The 12,481-nt window shown below is 37.4% G+C and overlaps 1 long non-coding RNA gene across 2 annotated transcripts in view; it reads right to left on the bottom strand.

Moving 5' to 3' along the window:
• LOC106915056 (uncharacterized) overlaps positions 1–11,612 on the bottom strand; it is a 152,560-nt gene extending 140,948 nt beyond the window's left edge. For both annotated transcript variants that reach the window (XR_015764464.1, XR_015764465.1), the window contains exon 1: positions 11,254–11,612. This is a non-coding gene — a long non-coding RNA (uncharacterized LOC106915056). The remainder of the gene's footprint in view (positions 1–11,253) is intronic.
• Between the last annotated feature and the right edge of the window lie 869 nt (positions 11,613–12,481).

Here is a 12,481-nt window from a genome sequence, read left to right as displayed (position 1 = left end):
ATCCACAAATGTGTTTAAAAGTTATTACAATGAGACCTTTCCACAAATATTGGAGTGACATTGAATCAGTCATTTAATCCAGCTGGTTAGACAGAAGGGAGTAAAAAAAGGAAGTGGGGGGGAAAATCGCAGCTTTTATTTTTTGACACTAGTGTCTCTCCGACATCTGTGATTGAACATTTTCATCATTTAATGGCTTTTTGTTTCATACTTTTGCTAAATTCTATTTATAATTACTAAAATAATGTTAGGTTATTATTACTACAATATAGCCATTTATTTTGAGAGAACAATTCTTGGCCTGGTTAATTACATCATAATCTATATGGTCCTGCGAGCATCTAGGCCCATGCCAACACTAATGAAGTAAAGGAGTCTTTAAACAGAACCTAGAACAGTTAGCTGAAGGAACAGCAGCTAACTGTTCCTTCAAATTCATTAAAACCTCACCAAAATATTGGTTTTTCACTCCATGTGTTGGAAAGCATTTCAGGTAGCCAAGATATTGACCAAAAACTGAAGCACCGCTTTGCACGCATGACCAAACCACCAGAAGCAGTACTTTAAAATCTAAACGGTGGAAAATCATTCACGTGTAAAACAGTATGATTTTATGCATGACTAAAAAAAAAACAAAAAAAATTAAATTAAAGTATAATAAATTACAGAGAAAGAAGGATGGAAACGCATGTGAGACGTGAAGTACTTTAGAGGCCTCCAAAAAGTACCAATGTTAACGGTTCTTACTGTATGTATTACAGTCCACTATACTTCATATTGTCAGTGTAGTCATTCACAACTAGTCCCGTGATTTAGTCATTAGAACCCATCTTTCTACATTTTACTGGCAGGAGAAAAGTCATAAAAACTGAAGCTTGAGGTATGAAAGTGGCAAAATACGGAAAGCTTCAATTTAAACATGGAAGCAAAAATCCATAACTGCTTTTTGAAGACATCAGAACTGCGCATTTACCTTCTAGCTTCATGTGGTTGCAAATTGAAAGTGCATTGAGCAATAGTTCAAAAACAGCTTTCATAGAAAGAAAAAAAAAACTGTCAGAATCACCAAAACCAACCCTAACTACAGAAAGTGCAGATAGCTCCTCCCCTAACAAGACTTCAGCTGTTAAAAGTTATCGATATGTAATCTCTGCTTTGAACGGCTTTAAATGAAAGCCATCACAGGAATTGATCCATCAACATGTCATTTGCTACATCAATACAATCCAGTTCAATCAAGAGATGATTAAAGGTATTGATTTTTACAGTGCATCCTGACATGCCATTACTATCACTCAACTGTGTTTTATGTGTCAACATGCATTCAAGCAGCTCTTCTGGTTAAAACTGGGATTTTACCCAATAGAAATAGTTCCAACAATTACAAACATGGGACAAGCTATGATCTCACATGGCTTTTCTGACTTGACTAAAAAAAAAAAAGGTTAATCACTAGGATTTAAAATAAACCTTCACATATCTCATGTTACAAATAGGACTGAAACGGTTAAAATAAAAAACGTACTGTTAAGGCATCAGTCGAGTTGTTCCAGGGCAGCCTTGTCCCACCTGGGTTTCTAAGCAGCTTCATTTATGCTTTACTGGAGCTGCAAAAGGGTGGCATGAAAGGAAAAACGGCAAAACATGGACACAAAACAGGGGGACCAATTTTCAAAGCTGGATACGATTGCTTTTAAACATTAGGCGGGCATTTAAAGGTTATAATTTAAAAAGAAAATGCTATGCTTGGTTTCAGTTTTGTCTAGAGTTTGTTTAAAAGTAACTGGTCTTTTACTAGGTAAAACAAAGGCAACTGAATATTAAAATTGTAATCACTAATGAAACACTAGCTCATTAAGACTTTATTTACAATTATAGTAGTAATTTGTTAAATTATTGTTTTATTTTTTAAACCCCAAACATCTAGTATTGTCTCGCTGCTCTCAGGTTTGGTGTTCAACTAAAATGTCTAATTTCCCACAGGGCTTCAGAAAGCACTAATGGAGGAAGTCTTTATTGAGTAAACAAATAGTTATTCAAGAGAAGAGTAAAAAATAAATTGAGCAGATTTGTCAATAATGAGAATAATTGTTGTTTGAGCCCCATCAATAGCGAGCTTTAGTGAAAACAGCCTGAATATACCCAGGCCTGGGTCGTAGCATTATGCTCATTACTCTAGCAGCCGTTGTACCGCATGCACACACTTGGCTATGATTTGATACGTGAGCCGCAGAAGGATGTGTTGAAAAAGTGTGCAAAGATGAGACCATGACCAAAATAGGAAGCTGTCTGCATCTCAGAAAAACAAGTCCCCTCAGGGCACACCACTGTCAGCTTCATCTAAGTGTGTTATTGTTTAAAAGACAGTAGAAGACAACACACACACACACACACTGCTGCATTCGTGTTCCAGATGTCAGTGGCTTTCTGAGTGGACTACTTGTCAATTAGTGTTTGCATGGAATGGGTTATCGGAGTTATGAGGAAAGGGAGAGAAACGGTGAAGGAAAGCGATTAGTGCAGCCAATAGGGGTCCAAGAGAGAATGTGTGATTAGTGTATTAAACATGCATCAGAGCTCCTCCGAGTTGTCTCGGCAGAGGACAGGCGGTTAGACAAATAGCTTTAATATCCCTGTATTGCGATAGAGAAGCAACAGTTGTTTGCCATTGATAGCTTAGGGGTATGGCAGACTAAGACGCCAACCTTTGGAAAACATCCCCCACCCTTAGAAGGCCTGTGACCATTGAGGCTTTGGAAACAATATAACAGCAGAGGGAGAAGTCTAAAGGAACAATGGCAGCTAATGCTCCGTTTCTCTCTCGTCATACCCAGCTGAGGATAACCCGACCTTCTGCCACTTGTTTCAACATGGTGAAAGCATCACTAGTAAGACAATGACCTCTGGACCTTTGTCCTCCATGGTCAGACCCCCACTCAATCAATACATGGACTTAAGCAGATGCACACAAAACTTTGACTTCCTGAAAGTCTAGAAACGTATTCATAGAGAATGCAGTCTAGATATGCAACTCAAACATGGGCCAGTACATACCCAAGGTTTTAAAACGGCAATTTTCTACCCTGTGTTTTGAAGTGCATTTAGAAAGTGCCAGACTTCTTCTGGTGTTTAGAGCATAAAAAAGCAGCTTCACTACTCCCCCACCTGTGGCTGCGCACTGCTGATTAGCATGGCTCCTAGTAGGATTTTAAAAAATTAAATTAAAAAAACACAAAGAAAACAAAAAGTTTGCAAATATTTCTAGTCATAAAATTTATATTTAACACTTTTCATTTTAATATTTTTTAATTAGTTTATTTTTGAACATTTGTGTGTACATAACAGTAATCACTAAATGTTATGACTGTTCCATAATTATTTACGAAACATGATAAAAGTATAAAATTATTCCACATTTACATTTTAGAAGTATATTAAAAATATGAGACATTCACCTTGCACAAAAAAAAAAATCATCTTAATGTACTGTTAACCTTTTTTAACTGATAATACATCTTCTGAATGAGACAAGATCTCTGCAAAACAACCTGGATAAGTACAAAATATACAGCTCTGGAAAATATTAAGAGTCCACTGCACTGAACCCCAAAGAAAACTTCATGGTTGTTCCACCAAATATTGATTTCTGAACTCATCCTGAGTTAAAATATTAGTATTGTTTCTAAATGAATGTGAACTTGTTTTATTTGCATTATTTGAGATCTGAAAGATCTGCATCTTTTTCGTTATTTTGACCGTTTCTTATTTTCTGCAAATAAATGAGATTTTTAGCTTTGAATTTCAGAGACATGTCAATAGCTCATAGAGTAAAAGAAATATGTTCATTTTACTCAAACATATACCTATAAAAAGTAAAATCAGAGAAACTGATCATTTTAAGTGGACTTTTATTTTTTCCAGAGCTGCAATGGTGCTTAAGAAGTTTGAGATTTTGTAAGTGTTCATGTAAGCTTTTCACATGTTGCGTTTGAAGAACTTTACAGGAAGTTAAACACGAATAAGAATCTAAGCCTCATTTCTATCTGCAGAGAATTAGTCACAATGCACCTAGCATTAAGATTTAGTTATTTAAAAAAAGACTGCCATCTAACATTACAAACGAATGCATCCAGTTTTCAGACATATTTTCTCAAAGATTTAATATCTTTTCCACAAGGAGATGGAAAGTATTCTCCAAGCTGCTTTTATGCGTGTAGTTTGTAGTTGAGCGCTGCATTTATGCTTAAGGCTGTAGCTTTTATGCTTGAGGTCACGTCTCAGTTTATCTGCTGCACTTGCCCCTTTGAAAATGTAGAAACTCAAACTCCCTAAAGTCTAGTACTATTACTCAGTCACCCAAAAGCATCAACACAGATGGCTGGTGAGGGAAAGAAAAAGGTTTTGAAATATCTTTCCATAGGTAAAAAGTTCAAAATGCATATGCATTTCTCTACTGCTGGTCAATGATGGTTGAAATGATCCTTATTTTCATTCTCTTCCCTCTTCTGTCATGGAAAGGCAGTGAGAAGCAGAGGTGAGCGATATGTACAAAAAACTGAATAGCGCAATAATAAAGCACAGTTTTCAAGGCAATTTCATTGTAAAACGATAACACTAACCGTTGGAAATTATATCATGGCATCCATTAAAACTAGCTTGCGATTCATCCCGACTGCATTCAAGGCATTGTTTTAAATTCGTCTGGCTGTCATCTCATTCAGCTAAAAAGATAGACCCTCATTAGTCCTCTGATACCCATTATGGAAGTACCTTTTCTCTTCAAAGCTCCAGGATGAAAGCCCATCATGATGTTACATTTGAGCACTAAGAATCCAGCATGTGCAGAGGAAATGGAGTCCATTGATTTTATGTGCTGCTGTTTGTTCTTTAATATTTCTGATCGAGCCCGGTGTACATAAATCAAGCTGAACAACAGCTGGCTCTCTGATTTTAAAAATAAATCTCTCTGAAGGCCCCTGGCACGGCAGAATATCTGCCATGTAGCACCGTCAAATCATTTAGGGACGAAATGATCAAGATTGACTGCTAATTAAAACATGGATATATTTATAGTATTTTGTAAAACAAATTTTTACACTAATAAGGCATAAATATAATTTGAAATTAAACAAACATGCATTTTAAACCATTTTCTTTTTATACCATAAAAGTATTTAAAAATGTCCATCGACATCACAGAAATCTCAGAAGGGACCCGTCTCCACTTCCCCAACTTCTTTCTCCAGATATTGACACTTAAAAATAGCACAAAGTAATCTCAGTCATCTTCCACTTTCTATATACCCTCCATCTTTCCCCTTCTTTCACAAAAGACGGATTGGAGTTGTTCAAGTGATAGCTTGAGTGATGGCCATCTTGGGAAATGAAATATTTGCTGAAACTCTGTGCCCTTGAAAGTTAATTCAAAAGAACATAGGGGGTACGGTGGAAACGGCCAAGAGAAGCAGTAATGAGTTTTCTTGCTTTGGCTACTTCTTGTTTCTGCAGTCTACTTTGCCATTCATTTGAAGTTTCTCTCATATATATATATATATATATATATATATATATATATATATATACAGATTTATAGAGGTAGCACAAAAATAAAAGAAAAGTCCGTCAATACAAATATTTTTGATCACTTTAAGCTTCTCTTATTTTAGATCAATTTTCATCTAAACTGAGGGAGATAAAAAAGTGCAATAAGGGTAAGTCTGCTCTTCCATTCAGACAGTTTAGTGCACAGGTGTCAAACTCAAGGCCCGGGGGCCAAATCTGTTCCACCGTAGCTTTTTATGTGGCCCTCTAGACTCCAAATTACATCAGTAAGTCCTTCCAGTTTTTCACAAATTTGCAAAATTCACACAAAATCAAAAAACTTTTTTTTTTTCTGATTTTACTGCAGATTTCTCAAAATTGGTCAAAAACATTGAGTTTAAGTGACTGCTGCCTTAGCCTTACTTGATTATATAGTAAGTAACTGATAAAATGAGTAATAATCATTTATCATACATTAGGGCAAATATTGAAAAAAATCCTTACAAACATTTCTAGATTGACACCACAAAATCTGTAATTTTCATGGCAAAAAACCACTAAATCAAAATCCTGGGTATTTATATTTATTGATATTTTAACAGCTTAATTAGTTTTCTCAATATATTCCGGCACAACCGGCCCTTTAAGAACATTCAGATTTTTGATATGGCCCAAAATGAAGATGGGTTTGACGCCCCCGGTTTGGTGTATTCATGAACAGGTCAAATGAGGAAACTTTGCTCATTTTGATACAAAGCAATGGGAACTACTCAAGTATAATGTCTGCTGAGAGACATGACAAACATTTTCAGGTGCTTCACTTTGCCGCCTGTCGGCCCCAACACCAGGCTCAGCAAGTTCTCTGGGGAAAACACACATTTCAGACTGTTCTTTAAGTTTTTCTTAGGGAACCGTTTCTTCCCTTTTTAGCTTTTCTTGGGAACGTCTAATAGTCTTTCCAACTGTCTGTACTCAGTATGGACTTGGTTATAAACATATATAATGAACGTAATTACTTCAGTTAGAAATGTCAGAGTTTTACATATGGGTCCTAAACATGCAACAATGCTGTAATAAGGTTAACCTGATGAAATACAACTGTGACTTTTGCAACACTAAACAGGAATAGCTAGTGTTTTTTTATATTAAGTTTTACAAAAAACTTTTTTAAAACCTTTTCATTTTAATATTTGATTTTTTTTAAATATCCATCTGTCCAAATATGTCAGAAAAAGGACAAGGTCTTGTATGGTGTCTCAATTTATTCCAGAAGGTGATACAATCTGAATTATGGGTTATTATATTTGAGAGATAATCATTAAATTAAGACCAAAGAGGATCCATTTTTACTTTAATTAATCTACACAGACTTAGTTTCTATTTACTAAAACAAATAACATTTTATATGAGATTATCCAAAAGACTATAATACTGCATCTAAATCTTTAGTTTCTAATAACATAACTTGCATGCTTCAACAGATACAAGCATACCGCTTAATTTAAAATGGTAAATGGACTGAAGTTATATAGCGCTTTTATAATAATTTTGGCTGGAAAAGCGTTTTACACCAGAGTCACCCATTCACACTCAAACTCACATTTAATCACAGGCACTCGAGGTTAAGCGCCCAGGGGAACATTGAACCTACGACCTTCCGGTCACAAGACGACTACTCTACCCACAGTGCAACGTTTGACAATATTACATTTATGAATATATTAATTCTGAATACCAAGCTATTTCAAACAAATTTCTAAATATTTCTCCTGGCATTGAATGTTTGGAGCGGAAAGTGAAACAAAATTATACCGACACCCAGCGATGTTTCACTTCACGCCAATTTTCCCCACTTCTGGACGGCCATTTGCAGACCACAGACATGAGTAATTGGCTAAAAGTGTCAATGGTACATCTACACCACCTCTTTGTTTTCACTTTTCTGCTCTCCTCTCTGCTCCTGCAGTTGAATCAGCAGTGTTGTGTTCCCGGCAGTAATTGCAAGAAGTAAAAGGACCGAGCCTCTCTCCGCAGCACCTTGATGGTTCAGAGGTTACCGAAGTCCCTGCAGTTTGAAGAGCTGTCTGCTTGAAAGGGGAAGTTGACCTAGACAAGACAGGAGCCTCTCTTTGCCTTGTGGGAAGCACTAAAGGAGGGGCAAAGGTCACCCCTGTCTGCCCGCATTGCATTACTGAGACCTAACAGCAAATTGTCACAATGGAACACACCTCAGTGGCAAAGAGATGTTTCAGGGACTGAGGCGAAAGTGACCACTTCAAGGTTGGACAGTCATTGCCAATGGGGAGTTTTGAGTTGATTCCAGTAGTACTGCTCTTTATGGTCTGCAGGCAGAAAACATGTCAGCTGTTTTTCAGCCTTCAGTGAATAAAAGGTGTGAAAATGGCCAACAGGAGGGTCCTGGCTATACTGTATGTTATTTTTGGGACACATCATGAACAACGTCTCTGAATATATTAGGACGGTTTCTGTTAGCTTGTCTGTATTCTCCTATGAATTATTTTGCTTTCTGCTGGAACAAAAGTAGTCACAAAAGAAATCAAAATTAAACATTAAATTTCATCACTGTGACTCAGAAGCCAAAAGGTTTATAATACTAATCTGTCATAGATCTTTTAAATAGCTTGTTTGTGACCGCCACTACTTTGATTCCAGTAATATTAAACACAAATACTGTCTTTTTGCCAGCATTTTTAAGTTACCATCTGTACACTTTAAATATTACTGTTAAATTGTTGCGCAGCTAAAATGCATTAATGCGTGCCAGGTTGAAAATAGCAAATAAGAACACATTTCTCGTACAAAGGAGCTCTACAGTGGAGGCTGGTGTCCAGAAAATTAATCACAAACCTCATCTGAAATCCTGCTGCACAGTATACATTAAAACACAATGGCTAAGCATGGTGTGTGTTGCTGTTTGCAGAGTATGCTCTACTGCAGCAGCTATGTGACACAATAAGAAAAATATGCAGATCCGAGACCTCCTGGGGTTGCCTTGATCACTCGGTGCCAGATTTCTAATCTCTCCTCTGTACGTTTTGCTTAAACAAATTAATTTCTTAGGGAGGGCAACGTTCCACTACTCTCCTATGACAAAATGCACTGTAAGCATATTCTCAGCACCACTAAATCCCAGTTCTACTACTGTAATTGTATCCAAGTAGAGCAAGTGCAAATTTACAAAGGCTGGACGTGAAAATGATCTTAATAAAGCCCATCAAACACTTTAGCTTGCAACTAAGTGTTCCGAAAAATACTGAACATAATTCAAATATAAACTCATTTAGTGCTAGGGCAGGCATTTTGTTTTAGTTGTAACAAGACAAACTTAGAGGAAACTTAAAGTGGAGGGGGGGGCGAGTCGAGTGAGTTTAAACAGTTTTTGCTCATTATGCATCTTCTTGTTCAGTAACTTAACCGACTCAGCAGATAATCAAGCTAGAGATGCACTGGTCAGAATTGTCAATTATTGATTAGTTGCTCAATTATTTGGTCAGTCACACATAAAGTTTGATTAATTATGTAGACTATAACAACTTTACTCCTCCCTCCCCATGAAAGTCCTAAACTGTTTCAGGTACATCTGAAGCACAAGCAACATCCACAAACAGTGATGGACAACAAAGCCGCTTCTCTTGGTCCACTGTAACTTAACTTTTGCTTAAAAAAAAAATAAATAAATAAAAAAATCTGATGAGGTGCTTCTTGATCCGATGAGACAGTCCTCTCTTGAAGTCAGAATGGCCTGAAGACAAGTCTTAGCAAGCTGTAGAAAAAAAACTATTTCACGTTAAGTAGCTTGGATCTCTGTGCTTCCTCTGACTGTAGTGTTAAACACCTCAGCTTAAAATGGCTAACCACTCAGTAACAGCATCCACATTGAAGACTGTTGCTATTTACGATGCATTGACTGGCCCCAAAACAAACAAATTATTTTAGTTTCAAAGCCAAAAAATGAGTTTACTCTCGTCAGCTGCAAATTTCTTATCTGGCGTCTAAAGTACTCCGCAGAGAACAATTTACAGGCTCGAAATAAATAAAAAATAAAGTACAGTATGCAGGTTTTAAATTATGACTGGAGGAAATTAAGTTGACAGCTAATTTTCTGTAACAGTGAGGAAGAAATAAAACATGAAGAGCTACAGTTGGAGAGACATTCAGTTGGAAGCAACTTGTTCTGTTAGGCTTTTATTTTGAAGATGGCAGAGCCAACAGGATATTTTATAGCAGTGATGCCACAAAATGAAATGTACTCGCTTGCCACCAAGATAAAACGCAATAATCAATTCAAACTAATAATTTTTCTACCATCTTTAAAAAAGAGCCTCTGTGTCTCACTGCTTTAGTGGGAGGAGGGTTAACACTCAAAAGAACCACAGTGACTTTCTTATCATGCGCGGCTTAGTAGAAGTGTGCAATCGATCAAACTTGTATTCAGATTTTTGGCAGCTAACAAATGACGAAAAAAGAAAGGGTTAATATTTTTTTGCCACATTACACTGTTAAAATTACACCAAAAATAAAACAAATGGCCTGGCTTGCCAAACACGCCGAGTAATATTTTCAAATTTCACCAAAATAGTTTAACTCATTTCTCAGCCAGATAATCAAGCAGCTTTACAGCTCAGTAAGACCAGGGCAGCTCTGCAGGCATCTCAGTGAAAGTGAAGTCAGTTCTAGCAGATGGTGTTTTTCCTGTGAGAAGGGAGCCATGATCTACAGTTTATTGCTATTTGATCTTCGCAGTATGAGTATAGCAGAAAAGTGTGAGAGAAGCTTATACAACCGTATACAGGTAGACATACAAGCAGGGGAGGAAGCTTGTTGACAGGGCCCTCATTCACTAAATAGTATTTTTCCTTCCTATACAACTCTAGTGAAAAGACTTAAAAACAATGAGCTTTAACTGTTCCAGGGAAGAACATCTTCAAATTAAAAATTCAGATTCTATTTCTTTTTGTCTGAAACATTGCTAAATATAGCAAGGAACTCACTGATTTGGCAATAGTGGGATTAACTGCAAACGTGACCTGGTGGGTCAGTAAAACAGTAATACGTCTAACACCACAGAGCAAAAGAGCACTGATTGATTTTTAGATCTTTGGGGTAAGATCGGCTTCATATGCAAGTATCAGCCGATCACCGATCTCCCAAAATTAAGGAAATTAAGCATTAATGATATTTCAGAATACAGATCAAATCCACAGTAAGAAACTATTCTTGAGATATTTTGTCAAAGTAGACAGCCTTGGTCTAATCTGAACATTTAAATTATATCATAGTCAAAGCCCAGGGCACAATGTCAACAGACCAGTGAATGTCAAAAAGAGGAAGAGCATGCGTTAAGTACAGTAATTGCTGCCTGATTTAAACGTCTGAGTGACTGCTGCAGTCCACCATCACTTCAGAGGCAAGTAGTGCTACTCCACTCACTCCAACAAAGGTAACAGAGTGTCAAAGAGCAATCACACAAGCCACTGAGCACAACAACGCGCTAATGTGACAGCCTTGTGAGAATAATGTCAAATGGAGATGAACTGATGTTCAGTCACAAGCAACTCAAGCAAACCAGAAAAAAAGCCAGTCATGACAGACAGCGCAATCATAAAAAGACCCAAGCTCTTAGCACTGCACCGACAACATAAGCAAGACGCTGCGTCACAAAGCAGAGAGTAAATGGAGTAAAGCTCTTACCTTAAGAAAAAGTTTCTCCACAGGTTTAGTTTTCAAAGGATCCGTTTCATGTTGAACTCCTCAGCAACGATTAAAGCCACTTCTGAACTCATGAGAGTTGAAGATGTTTGAATTAAAAAGTAGAAGCTCATTCCTCAAACTGTTGTTCAGTTTCCTCCCAGATGCTAATGAACAGAGCCACCTTCTCATTCTTTGCACAATAGTCGTGACGCTCTAGACTTGCTAAATGATTGAAAACACCTGCGGCAATTTCACAGGTCGCTTCTATATGCGCTTTCTATGTTTCCACAAAAAAAAAAAAAGCTGAGGTTTGGTCTTCATTCAACCGCAGCAGCGTAAAAAAACAAGACGAAAAAATAATAACATAAATGTTCCCGTGTAACGATCAAGCGATCAACGTAAAGACAAACTGTCTATTTATGCAGCTATTAACCCTTTTAACTAGCCTGACAGAAAATAGGGGGATTCAGAATATTTCGGAATAATACACAGTTTAAGACAGATTTCTTAAATGTAAACATGAATAATAACGGAGTTCACAAAAATAGAAAAGAAGTAATTTTCTTGTTCTTTAATGTTTATTGGCAAACAACGAGCTCGGTGTGAGATATATAAGCATACATGGAACGACATAACCAAGTGGCAGGCATAGTGTACAGGAACATCTGTGCAGAATATGGACTGGAAGCCCCGAGGTCAAAGTGGGAAACACCCCCAAAGGTGGTGGAGAATGACCGAGCTAAGATCCTGTGGGACTTCCAGATCCAGACAGACAAGATGGTAATGGCGAACCAACCGGACATTGTGGTGGTGGATAAAGAACAGAGGAAAGCCGTTGTGGTGGATGTAGCAATACCAAGTGACCACAACATCAGGAAAAAGGAGCATGAGAAACTGGAGAAATACCAGGGCCTCAGAGAGGAACTGGAGAAGGCCTGGAAGGTGAAGACCACAGTGGTGCCTGTGGTCATCGGGGCCCTCGGGGCAGTCACCCCCAAACTGGAGCAGTGGCTCAAACAGATCCCAGGAACAACATCAGACATCTCAGTCCAGAAATGTGCAGTTCAAGGCACAGCCAAGATACTGGAGGACCCTCAAGCTCCCAGGCCTCTGGTAGAGGACCCGAGCTCAGAGGATGAAAGAGACCACCCGCGGAGGGTGAGGAGGGAATTTTATATATATATTATATATATATATATATATATATATATATATATATATATATATA

The sequence above is a fragment of the Poecilia mexicana genome, unplaced genomic scaffold (assembly GCF_051168715.1).
Source record: "Poecilia mexicana isolate PSO_F unplaced genomic scaffold, ASM5116871v1 scaffold_10, whole genome shotgun sequence".
NCBI lineage: Eukaryota > Metazoa > Chordata > Actinopteri > Cyprinodontiformes > Poeciliidae > Poecilia > Poecilia mexicana.
The sequence above is the reverse complement of the archived record's forward strand: the minus strand, read 5'-3'. Positions and strand labels throughout refer to the sequence as shown.